Here is a 13685-nt window from a genome sequence, read left to right on the forward strand (position 1 = left end):
GACGCTATTATGGTAATAGTCCAGGCAAGAGATGATAAGGGAGTCATCCGTGTGGGTATAGAGAAGAGAACTGACAAGACTTGGCAAATGATTGTATGTAGAAGATAAGGCAGGGGGCAGCTAGGTGGCACAGTGGATAGAGCGCTGGCCCTGGATGCAGGAGTACCTGAGTTCAAATCCGGCCTCAGACACTTGACACTCACTAGCTGTGTGACCCTGGGCAAGTCACTTAACCCCCCATTGCCCCACCAAAAAAAAAAAAAAAAGAAGAAGATAAGGCAGTTAAGGAGTCAAAGATGAAGATGATGGTGTAATTTTCAGGTGTGAATTTCAAGGACAGCAGAAGGGGGTGGCGTTCTCTCACCAGAAATGGGAAAGGTAGGGAGAGGGGTGGTTTGGGGGAGAAAGAGAATTCAGTTTTGAACATGTGGATTTGGAGGCATATATTTCAAGGTGTGCAATACACAGTTGGTGATGTCAAACTGAATGCAGAAGGGAGACTAGAGATGGAGATATAGGATCTGGAAGTCTTCTGCAGAAAGAGGACAATTAAGCCCATGAGACTGGATGAGATCACCAAGAGAGTGTGTAGAGAAGAAAGAGAAAAGGGGATGGGACAGAGCCTTGGAGTACACCCCCAAATAGGTGGCAGGACATGGATGATGATCCAGCAGCAGATAAAACTGAGAAAGAACAGTTGGACAGGTTGAAAGAGAACCAAGAGTCCTGTCATAAAAACTAAGAGAGAGGAGAGGACATCTAGAAAGGGGGGATCAGTAGTGTCAGATGCTGAAAAGAGGTCTGGTAGGGCTAGTCCTAAGAAAAGACCACATGATTTAGCAATTAAGAGATCACTGGTAACCTTGGAAAGAGCAGCTTCAGTTGAGTGGTGAGCTCAGCAGCCAAATCACAAAGGGCTAGGAAGCGAATGGTCCCCTAGGCATGGAATGTTCTCTTCCAAGTCTCAGCTAGAAGCCCACCTTCTAGCAGGAAACCTTTCCCAATCCTGCTTCATTCTAGTGCCTCTCCTCTGTTGATTATTTCTTATTTAACCTGTATGCAGCTCTTTCATACTGTAACGATTGGAATAACGCCACCTGCTGGATACTTACTGTAGAGGAGTTCTGCCCATGAAGGGAAGGTCTTTGAGGGCAAGACCAGGAGTCAGGAAGTGACGCGGGCTAGTGGGAGGAGGAAGGAAGAGACTGGCGCTCACTCTCGCTCTTTCCTGAGGACGCTGGCGGAGAAGGGAGCTAGAAATGTGCTCTCCCTTTAATAGATAGAAATCTAGGCCTTTCTCTCTCTCTTTACCAAATTCTTATTCTCCTTAATAAATGCTTAAAAGTCTAACTCTTGCTAAAGCTTATAATTTATTGGCCACCACTCATTAGATATTTTAGACAGTTTAGCTAGAATTTTAACCCTTAACAATACATATTTGTCTGCATGTTTTCTCCCCCATTAGATCATGAGCTCCTCCAAGGATGGGACGGACTGTCCTTTGCTTTGCTTTGTATCCCCAGTGCTTAGCAAAGTTCCTGGTGTATGGTAAGTGCTCAATAAATGTTTATTGACCAACTGAATAGAGGAGGGGAAGTGGAAGCAACCAGTACAGGCGGCTTTTTCTGATGGTTTGACTAAGAAAGGGAAGAAGAAAGGGGTGGATCTAGATTGTGTAGGGCCAAGAACACCAAGCAAAAGAGTTTGGAATTTATCCTATAAGCAATGGAAAACCATGTCTGGTTTGGGAGCAAGAAAATGACATCATCAGAGGGAGTGTGGGATAGTGGCCAAAGCAATGGACTTGGAATCAGAAGAGCTGGGTTTGAAACCTTGCTCTGGGACCTAGTAACCGTGTGAGTGGGCTTGGCAAAATCATTTGAGTTCTCAGTTTCTTCTTATATAGTGGCGGTGTAATACCACTTATACTACCTACCTCATAGGGATGTTGGTATATATCAGTTTGAACTATGAACTCTCATAGGCCTGTTTCCTCACTGTAAAAATGGGGAAGTTGGCTTAGATGATCCCCAACATCCCTTACAGCACTGATATCTGGTGAATCTGTAAAAGTTCTTTGGGCAGAGGTGGGTGGTGTGGATTGGAGATGTGAAAGGCTAAAGATTAGTGTTGTCAGGAGGCCATAGTGATCATACCATGAAGAGATAGTGAGGGCTGGGACAGCTAGGTGGTGCAGTGGTTAAAGCACTGACCCTGGATTCAGGAGGACCTGAGTTCAAATGTGATCTCAGACACTTTCTAGCTGTGTGACCCTGGGCAAGTCACTTAACCCTTATTGCCCCCCCACACACACACACAAAAAAACAACCTAGTAAGGGCCAAGATTAGCATAGTAGTGGTGGGAACAGAAAGAAAGGGAGAGAGGGGAGAAAGATTGTTAAGGAAGATTCATTATAGCTTATTGACTGATTAGGTGTGTAACGGTGAAGGAGATGAAACACTCAAAGCTAGCTGGGAGCAAAGACAGGGAGATGAAGAGGGGCAAAGGGCCAGGGTAATTCATAACCTGAATCATCAGCCCCCAGCTAGGCATGCTTCGCCTTTGTGTTCCCAGCACATAGCAGAGTACCTGCCACACAGTAGGCACTTTAATAAGTGCTTCGCAATCGATTGATTGATTGATTGATTGATTCGATAGGCACCCAGATCCAGACTCCCAGTAGGAACCCAGGAGTAAATCTCTTTGGGAGTATTTCAAGGGTTTTCATCTCTAATAACAAAAATTACTTCAACATAAGCTATTATAATTTCAACCAGAAGTTAAATCAATGTAAATGAATCACCAAAACAAGGTGACCAAAAAAGCCCGGAAAACGCCTTAGATAGCAAATATCTTACTTGCCAAGTGGCACATAAAGGCAACATCAGGTGAGAATATAAAATCATTTTGTAAAATTTCGAAAAGAAAAACGGCCAATGAAAAGCATATTTCACAATGTGGGGAAAAGCAGAGGACAAGAAACTATTTTGTAGAAAAATTAGCAAGATCTCAAACAAAGCAAACTCATCCCAAGGTCATTGAAGGCTGAAAATAGAAAGAGGACTAAAAAGAGAAGAGGGCAGCTAGGTGGCACAGTGGATGGAGTGCCATACATAGAGTCTGGCAGATTCATTTTCCTGAGTTCAAGTCTAGTCTCAGACACTTACTTGGCTGTGCGACCCTGAGCAAGTCACTTAACATTGTTTGCCTCAATTTCTTTAAAATGAGCTGAAGAAGGAAATGGCAAAGCACTCCAGTATCTTTGCCAAGAAAACTCCAAACGGGGTCATGAAAAGTCACACACAACTGAACAACAAAAGAACACAAAGAGAAGAAAAATAGAAAAGATTTACAAAAATCATTTTAATAACTATTTTGTCCATCACAAAGGGTAAAACCATCACCCTTGGATCACAATCCTAAATATTCTTATGGAGGAGATAGAAATCATACTAATTAGAACAAAGGGAAAGGAGTAATATTGAATCAAGTATACATAAAATAAATCTGTGCTGGAAATGATAGACTTGTGAGATCATGAAAAAACCAAAAGGCAAGGTATCTTAAGGAGGAAGAGACGCCAAAGCCATGGAAAAAAACCTTAGGTTTTATTAATCCCCCAAAAGGGTGAACAATATAACATCAGTAACCATCAGTAATCTTTATGAGTCATCTACTGTGTATACAAATCAAAGACATCCCTAATGAGGATATTGGAAGGGAAAAGAGAGTTTCCACAACCAATATTCAACAATGGACTATATCTGTAATTGTGTAATCAACTGAAAGATAAGAGCTCATTATAGTTATTGTTTGTTGATTAGGGAATTTTTTTTTACTCTACCAAACAAGACTGCCTTTTGGGTTCTTTACAACAAATCTTTCATCCAAACATTGGCATCATTTGACATTCCTTGGAAGACGGATCAACAGAGTAAATTCTGTTCAGTGATTCTCTGATAACAAATACTAGGTAAGATGTAAATCATGGAGATGTGTGCTCGCCAAAGGTGTGAGAGAGGAGATACAGTGCAGATTCCAAATCAAAGAAGGATTGCCTGTGGATACCGGGGTCCTCCAGGGAATCACAGCTTTAGCCCTGAAATGGATGTTAGAGGTTAGGAGAAGCATCTTGGAGAAGGAACTAGATAGAAAGCTGGACGTGCACTCAGAAAGACCTGGGTTCAAATCCCATCTCAAACACCTTCTACTTGTGTGACTCCAAGCAAGTCACAATCTTTCTCAGATGAGGAAATTGAGCTTCCAAGCAGTGACCTGCCCAAATAGAGAGAAGAGATTGAAGCGTTGATCTCCTGGTTCCAGAATCAGTCTGGGGATGACAAGGACTGCCCTAAAGGACCAATCCCTCTGGCCTCCTGGGAGGTGGGGCCATTGCAGCTTAAAGATTCGGACCTTGCTTTAATCCCAGCCCCCTTCACCATCCAGAAGAGGAGTTAGTTTAAAAGGCCACAGCTCCCTGGTGTCCAGCGTACTGTCGTGCCTGCATAGCAGTTGGGAAATTCCAATTGCTGGTGTTCCCTGCCCTTCCAAATGGCCCTCGTTGACTGCGGTGGGGGTGAGGGGCGGTATGGGGAGCTGGGAAGGCTTCTCCAGCTGCAGCAAAGTTCCAGACAATGCCCATTCTGTCTGGCCTCTGCTATCAGGAAGCTGGGAGGGGGAAGGAGCGACAGGTCAGTTCTTTTGTTGCAACCATGGGCTTTGATATTTTGTTTTTCAAGATGAAAACAGGCAGAACCCAAATCCAGGGGAAGCGGAGATGACGTGTCCAGCAACTGATTCACCCATTTCTCAGCAAACCAACCTCCTTACCCTTACCCCAAAGGAAGAGTGTAAACAGTGCCAAGAGTCAGCCCCCCCAGCTCTCTACGTTATATAGAGCTGATTGCCTTCCTGCATACTTGTCCATGGGGCCAACCCTATTCACAGGCTATCCAGAATAATGTTAAGTAGCATCAGAAAGACACTACTCCATGGCAAGGAATTACAATATTAAACTTCCAATTCTACCAATGGATTAACATATCTCTCATGTGTGATGCAAGTCCTCTTGAGAAGAATAACACATTAACCCATTGGTTAAAAAAGCTGTGATGTGTGATTATGATGGAATACTATTGTGCTATAAAAAATGATGAGCAGGATGCTCTTGGAAAACCTGGACTTACATAAACTGATGCAAAGTGAAATGAGCAGAACGAGAACATTGTATACAGTAACAGCAACATTGTAAGGATGATCCACTGTAAAAAAAAAAAAATTGGCTACTTTGATCAGTACAATGATCCTTGTTATTTGTCCTTCATTCTCAGAAAGGACCATGACATCAGGGTGAAGTCATGACTTGCAGTGAATTAGATTTAAGTGAGGGAGGGCTATTCAAGGTCACCAACCTCACTCTTTCCTCCAGAGCCCTCTGGCAAGGGCAAGCCCTCCAATGGCAAGATATACATCAGGACAACTGGAGATGGCCCCAGATGTTTGAGACAATTGGGGTTAAGTGACTTGCCCAAGGGCACACAGCTAGTAAGAGTCTGAGGTGAGATATTTACTCAGGTCCTCCCAACTTCAAGACCAGTGCTCTATCCACTGCACCACCCCATACAATACAATGATCCAAGATAATTCCAAAGGACCCATGATGAAAAATGCTATCCACCTCCAGAGAAAGAACTCTGGGTGCAGATTGAAGCATACTTTTTTCATTTTCTTTATTTTTCTTACCTTTTTTTGCAACATGGCTGATATGGAAATGTGTTTTATATGACTTCACAGGTCTAATGGATATCATAGTGCTTGCCTTCTCAATAAATGGGGGAGGGGCTAGAAGGAGGAAGGATTAGAAACTCGCAATTTTTTTTTTTTAATGAATGTTGAAAAAATAAAGAAAAAAGAGAACAGTTTGTCTTTGGCATCCCCCTCTTTTCCCTTCCTCCTTTGATATCTTCTCTTCTCCAACCTGATCACAGTCCTGGTCCTTTTGTCAGTGAAGAAATTTTCTTATCAGCTTCTTCCTATTGAAGCCAATCTTGCTGTTCCTCATACATAACATTATACCTCCTTTCTCCACATCTTTACAAAGGCTGTTTTCCCCCTGTCTGGAAAGCATTCCCTTCAACACCTCTGATGCTTAGAATTCATAGTTTCCTTCAAAGTTCAATTCAAGGACCATCTCTGAAACGATGTTAGTGCTGCGCTCCTCCCCCAAATGACCTCGTCTTTATTTTATATGTATTTTATTGAGTCTTATATATGGAGAGGTTATCTCTTCTGAAAGAATGTAAGCTCCCTAAGGGCAGGAACTATTCCATTTTTGTCTTTGTATCCCCAGCATCTAGAATGCCACCTGACCCATAATAGGCACTAAATAAATGCTTGTTGATTGATCAATTGGTCTTTTAAATAAGAAAGTTAGACTAGGTGACGTTTAAGTTACCTTCTAAATTTTATTTTTTAATTTTTTTTTAATTTTTGAGGGGCAATGAGGGTAAAGTGACTTGCCCAGGGTCACACAGCTAGTAAGTGTCAAGTGTCTGGGGCCGGATTTGAACTCAGGTCCTTCTGAATCCAGGGCCAGTGCTTTATCCACTGTGCCACCTAGCTGCCCCTTTAAGTTACCTTCTAGATCAAAAATTTTTGCTATTATATGACTCGTCTCTTATAGAAATTGTCTATGCCATACTATTATTTAAATTAACAGTTTTCTATCTATAATTATATATTAACATTTTTATTATTGATCTGTTACTAGCATACATTCCATGTGGTTAGTGCATCCTCGAAGAACACTACTTGTGACAAGTACCTGGGCTGAGAATATAATTACCAAGATAACGTCATTATCTTCTAGTGGATGGCCTCCAAAGTGGATGCTTTGTTTCTCTGGGAGTGCCCATCGACCAATCTGAGGGTGAGAAGGCAAGTCAAATTCCACCCCCAACTTCATGATAGTCAAATGTAGGAGTTCTGTCCAATACAATTACATCTATCCTTTATCCATTCTCCCAACACTTTCACACCTTGTCTCTTCCTGCTCCTATACAGGTTCCCAGCTCTTTCTCCCCACCCTTCTCCCCACCTCAGGGCAGTTATAACCTAATTCAGAGAGTCAGTCACCCCTCTGTCTCTGTCTCTGTCTCTGTCTCTGTTTCTCTTTCTGTCTCCCTCCTTTCTCACTCTCTATCTCTCTGTATCTTTGTCTCTCTGTCTGTCTCTCTCCCTCCCTCCATCTCATTGTTTTCTACCCTCCCTCCTTCTCTGTCTTTCTCTCTGTGTCTGTCTATTTCTCTCTGTCTCTGTTTTTCTCTATGTCTCTGTCTCTCCTCTCTCCTCTCTCTCTCCAGGGTTTTTGTGTCCCACTCACAGGGTTTCCTTTTAGATAGGGGAAGAGTAAGTTGCCCAGGAAAAACAAGTATGAATGAATTGTGATCTGTATTGAAGATCTCAGTATATTATCTTCCTCCCATCATCTCCTAAATTTCCCTATTTCTGCTGAGGAGGTCACCACCATCCTTCTAGCGATCCAGGTTCACAAAATCACTGTCAGCCTGGGCTCCTCACTTTCATTCACTCCATAGCTAAGCAGTTGTATTGTCTCTATCTCTAGAACATCTCTCCCATCAATCCCCTTCTCTCCACTCCCATACTACCTTGGTTCAGGCCTTTATCATCTTTCATCTGAACCATTACAATTGTCTCCTAATTGGTTTTCCTTCCTTTAGTCACTGCCCTTTTCACCCTTCACACTCAAAAATGATTTTCCTAAAGCTCAGATCTGTCTATGTCATCCCGCTATCTCCATACCCAGTGGCTGTGGTCCTTCATTCTTCAAAAGGATAAAAATGACATCACTAACTTAGGATCAAGGTACAGTGTGTCTGATCAGACCAATATGTGTTTAAAAGGCTCTACCACAGCTAGGGCACAAATAGTCTATGTGAACTTGTTGGAGTAGAGAGAGCTATCTCTAAATTTGTGCATCAATAAACTTAAACCCACACTCAATACACACTCAGTAAACTCCAGTGGCTTCCCATTACCTCCAAAATCAAATATTCACTTCTTTGGCATTTAAAGTACTTCAAAACCTGCCCCCCGCCCCAATCTACCTGTCCAGGCCTTTTTGCTGTGTCTCACATTCATATAAAAACAAAATTAAAATATACAAACATAAATAGGAAAGTAACATGCCATACCCTTCTTTAAGCAGAACCACACGAAGATATGAATAAACTAATACTGAAAATGTTTTGCTGAGTTGAAATCAGAGGCAAATCATTTTTTCTTTGTTTTTGCATTGGGTATGGTAAATGTCAACACCCAGAAAACTATCACTCCCGCTGAAAAGCTGTTGTATTCATCTGTTGTTATAACTTACTATTTAATTGTTATATAAAGTAGCTTTTAATAAAAATGAATCTATTAAAAAGAAACGCATCTGATTGGCTAACCATGTTGATCAAATTACTCAAATAATTAATTTTATTTAGATCTGCCCTATTCCCCAAGACACACTTTTTAAATAATGAAACTGGAGGGGTAGCTAGGTGGCGCAGTGGATAAAGCACTGGCCCTGGATTCAGGAGTACCTGAGTTCAAATCCGGCCTCAGACACTTGACACTTACTAGCTGTGTGACCCTGGGCAAGTCACTTAACCCCAATTGCCTCACTAAAAAAAATAAATAAATAAAAAAATAATGAAGCTGGGAGCAGCTAGGTGGCACAGTAGATAAAGCACTGGCCCTGGATTCAGGAGGACCTGAGTTGAAATCTGGCCTCAGCTACTTGACACTTACTAGCTGTGTGACCCTGGGCAAGTCACTTAACCCTCATTGTTCTGCAAAACTAAATAAATGAGGGGCAGCTAGGTGGCACAGTGGATAGAGCACTGGCCCTGGAATCAGGAGTACCTGAGTTCAAATCCGACCTCAGACACTTAACACTTACTAGCTGTGTGACCCTGGGCAAGTCGCTTAACCCCAATTGCCTCACTAAAAAAAAAAACAAAAAAAAAACTAAATAAATGAGAGGCAGCTAGGTGGCACAGTGGATAAAGCACTGGCCCTGGATTCAGAAGGACCTGAGTTCAAATCCAGCCTCAAACACTTGACACTTAACTAGCTGTGTGACTCTGGGCAAGTCACTTGACCCTCATTGCCCTGCCAAAAAAACAAAACCAAAAACAAAACAAACAAAAAATGAATGAATTAATAAATAAACAAATAAATAAATAATGAAGCTTTTTCAATCATATTGCTCTCAAAAGCAAAAACAAGGGTTTTATACTGTTTATAAATAAAATATTTTTTAACTTTAAATGTTGTTTAATTTATTTTACACTATCCTTTTTAATGTCTATTTTGCATGTTTTATAATATACCTAATTAACTAGTATAATGGTACATGTATGTGATTTATAAATATGTATATAATAGGAGTGCATGTTTAACATCTTTTACTGATGGACTATTTGATCAAAAAAATTTGGAGAGTGCTAGATGTTTTGGCTCTCTTTCAGGGATGGGAAACACTTCAGGAAGAATGTTCAATTTCTTGTTAGGTCCATTGTCTGATTTCTCTTAGCATTTGGACTTAATGCAGGTCAAAGTCACACTCAGATCCAAGGGTATTTTCACAAAGGAAAAATGCTAAACTGGCTAACAAAATCACATACTCTCACCAGTGATATATCAACACCTGAAGACCTGGGAATCCAAAGGGAATCCAAACTTATAACCTTACCCCTCTTCCATCCATAACAAAATTCAACATATCACGGCTCCCTGAAGGAGCTAGACCCCAGCTGGTTGAGGGGCTTCAGAAGGATATTTCCCACTCAGTACTGTGAGACACACACAGGTTCTCAACTCTTTGAGTCATTTCCATGGGAAATACCCATTAGACCATAGGAGATGGACTAATAAGAAGGGATAAAATAGTTCCTTTCTTGGGGCAGCTAGATGGAACAGTGGATAGAGCACCGGCCCTGGAGTCAGGAGTACCTGAGTTCAAATCCGGCCTCAGACATTTAACACACACTTACTAGCTGTGTGACCCTGGGCAAGTCACTTAACCCCAATTGCCTCACTAAAAAAACAAACAAACAAAAAAAAATAGTTCCTTTCTTCAGATAGCTGATAATCTGATTAGGGAGACATCTTCATTCTCCTGGATTGGAAGAGACAGGAGAGACACATCTGCAGGAATATATACAAAGAAGCATTTAAAAACAAGTTAATATAGTACACACAGAGTACACAAATGTTGAAGGAATTCAGGGTAGAGAAATATGAATCAAGTATTAAGTCAATTAAAGAAGACTTCTTTGGAGAGGTCAAGGTTTTGAGCCAAAATTATATAGGTGGGGAGAACTCTGGTTCTTGTGCTCATTCCTCTTAAATCTATGATGTCACACCCAGGCAATATCCTGTACCCTGGTTATATTATCCTGCATAGACAGATACCTCATGCCTCTTATACTTAGGGATGTCATGGCTGGATACCCTAACTTCTGAGATCTCCTGAATAACGCTGAATCCTGGAGGTCCTCTTGCCCTTGAGAAGTATGGGCAGAGAAAGGATCTGAACAAGAAGGTAGAAATGGAGAAGCCCAGGAATGTTCTCACCTCCTCTCCAGGAAAGAAACAATTTCCCTGAAGCATGAGGCATGTTGCATCCCGCCTGGTAAATACCGACAGAAGTCAGCTGCAGTAGGTACCTTCCCCGTCAGGTGCTGGCATGTCTGGGCCCAGTAATCACACATCGATGTTTGCCTCCTAGGTACGGGGCACGGAGGGGAGGAGGGCTGTGTGGTAATTGGCTTATCTTCCAAATTCATTTATTAATTTCAAGCTGCACAACCATTTGATGTGGTTTCCAAGAGGCATAGAGCCAAAATATGTTCTGTCTCTCTCTCTCTCCTCAAAAGCTGCTGGAGTGTTTGAACTTGCTACTACCACCCTGAGGACACTCATCAGCAATGGAAAGAAATGGAAGTTCCCAAGTCTGAAAAGAATAAACATGACAACAGAGTGGGTGGAGGGGAGGGAAGACTGTTTGGAAGGAATGCCTAGAGACACTCCCCCCATCCCACTAAAAGTAGATCCCAATGTGCCCCAGGCTGATTCAAGGAGAAGGCAGAGTGGCTTCATGAAAGCACAAAGGACCCATGGGCACCATGACCTTATAGGCATAATGACCAAAAAAAAACTTTGTGACTTTATAGGCATAAAAATATTGTTGAAACAATGGTCTGGTGAATGCCATGGGCATTCGTGGGCATAATGATCTCATAGGCATAAAGATATTGTGGGCGTGGGGCAGCTAGGTGGTGCAGTGGATAGAGTACCAGCCCTGGAGCCAGGAGGACCTGAGTTCAAATCCGGCCTCAGACACTTAACACTTACTAGCTGTGTGACCCTGGGCAAGCCACTTAACCCCAATTGCCTCACTAAAAAAAAAAAAAAAAGATATTGTGGGCACAATGATCTAGGGGATGCAATAGCATTGGGGTACAAAAGTATTCTAGATGCAAAGATCTCGAGGGCACTGTGACCTAATGGGTACAGTGATGAAATCACAGGTACAAGGAGCTGATGGGCCCAACAGCAGAAAGGAAAGAAGTAAGAGAGAGTAGACAAAACATCAGTGACCTACTGTGTGAACCTGGGAAGGTTGTTTAACTTCTCGGAGTCTCAGTTTCTTCATCTATAAAATGGGGATAGGAAGAGGTTTCCACGGACTAGTGGAAAAAACAAATGGATCTGGAACTGGAAGCTTTTGTTCAAGCCCTGGCTCTACTAACATGGGTGATATATGGAATGTTACTTGATCTTTCTGGGACTCAGTTTCCTCATCTCTAAAATGAGGGGTGTGATCTCTTAAGGGCCCTTTCAACTCTAAATCTATGATCCTAAGAATACATGAAATATCTGCTTCATGGGGCTATTAGGAAGTCAAATGAGATAAGGTATGAAAAACACTTTTTAAAACTCCATAAATGTTAGCTATTATTATTATAACCCATATGTTAATTGAGGGCACATTAAATCCGGGTTCGATTTTGAAGGCTTATCAATCAATCAGCAAGCAATTATTGAGTGCTTACTTTGGGCTAGGCACTACACTGTGTTCTGGGAATACAAAGACAAAAGTCTACAGGAACATCTGAATTTGGTTCTTTTCTAGCTCTCATTGGAGACATCCTGTGTTCTCTTATAAGCGCCAAGCTTATAGTTATGGAACATGTTTATTAAACACGGCAAACAATATAGAAAACCCACAAATAGTCAACACAATTCCCAGTCCCTCTCTGGTGAGCCTCTGCCTTTCCCAGGTATCTCTAAAGTCCTACATACTTAGAATACTATCCTAAATGAACTCTCCCTATAAGGGGAAAGAACTGATTGTCTAGAAAGTCAACTCCTACCACCCTACACACACACACACACACACACACACACACACACACACACACACACTACACAGTCCACATGATTCATAGTACCAGTGAAGGACAAGATCGTGGTCTGTTTGCTCTTCCTCATTGTGGCTCTGTGCCTTTCTTCTAGATTCATGTTCCTGAACCTCCCAACTTGGTCAAGAACTCTTCACTTTGGATTAGGAGCTCCTCACTGCTCTACACTGCTTCTACATATGCCAATGAAAGCTGCTTCCCACCACTGCTAACACTATATCCTAAGGGAATTGTCCCAACTTCATTAATAATGAGATAACCAGGCGGAAGATGGCGCGGTGGCAGGACGCTGACCTTCCAACGCTTTCTGAGCCGCAGCCTCGGGGCCTCCCGGCACCTTCCTGTGGCCGGTGTTTTGGGGTGAAGATATTGCCCTCAGGGGAGAAAATTACCCACACGGGCCAGGTTTATGATGGAGAAGATTACAGGAGGATTCGCTTTGTTGGTCGCCAGAAAGAGGTAAATGAAAACTTTGCAATTGATTTGATAGCAGAGCAACCAGTGAGTCAAGTGGAAAGTCGAGTAATATCATGTGATGGTGGAAGAGGAACGCTGGGTTATCCAAAAGTATATATAAACTTGGACAAAGAGACTAAAACTGGGACATGTGGGTATTGTGGAATTCAGTTTAAACAACACCACCACCACTGAAACTAGTTATATTCTTTGGGCCTTGTATAATTATCTGCATGTAAGGCTTTTTTAAAAAAATGCTTATTTAAGAATCAAAAAACATAAGCTTTGTCTTAAAATATTCTATGAATAAAATAGAATTGTTGAATGTCAAAAAAAATAATAATAATGAGATAACCAGGGCAAATATGCCCCTGGATTAGTTAACAGGTTTCTAGGTCTTTTCGGTTCCTATCATCTACCTTACTCCGCACTAGATCCAATCGTTGAAAGTCCCCATGGGCCTACGAAAAGCTTATTTGGGAAGAATGAGAGAAAAGCTGAAGCCCTTACCACTCAACCTGTCACAACAACAAATGCTTGTGTCTCCATTGTACTAATATTGTATGACTTTGAAGAAGTCTCTTGACCTCTCTTTACCTTAGTCTCTTCATCTGAAAATGAGAATCATATCTGTCCACCTGCTTCAAAAGGTTGTGGTGAGGACCAAAGGAGATAATAGGCATGGAAGTGCTTTGGAAATACAAAGTAAAGGTAGCATTGGTGACACTGGTGAG

General features: G+C 41.8%; 1 pseudogene; it reads left to right on the top strand.

Annotated features, from left to right (window-relative positions):
- Nucleotides 1-10679: 10679 nt before the first annotated feature.
- LOC122739365 lies at nt 10680-13242 on the top strand (annotated as a pseudogene).
- The last annotated feature ends 443 nt before the right edge of the window (nt 13243-13685 follow it).

Source organism: Dromiciops gliroides, chromosome 2 (genome assembly GCF_019393635.1).
Source record: "Dromiciops gliroides isolate mDroGli1 chromosome 2, mDroGli1.pri, whole genome shotgun sequence".
Taxonomy (NCBI): domain Eukaryota; kingdom Metazoa; phylum Chordata; class Mammalia; order Microbiotheria; family Microbiotheriidae; genus Dromiciops; species Dromiciops gliroides.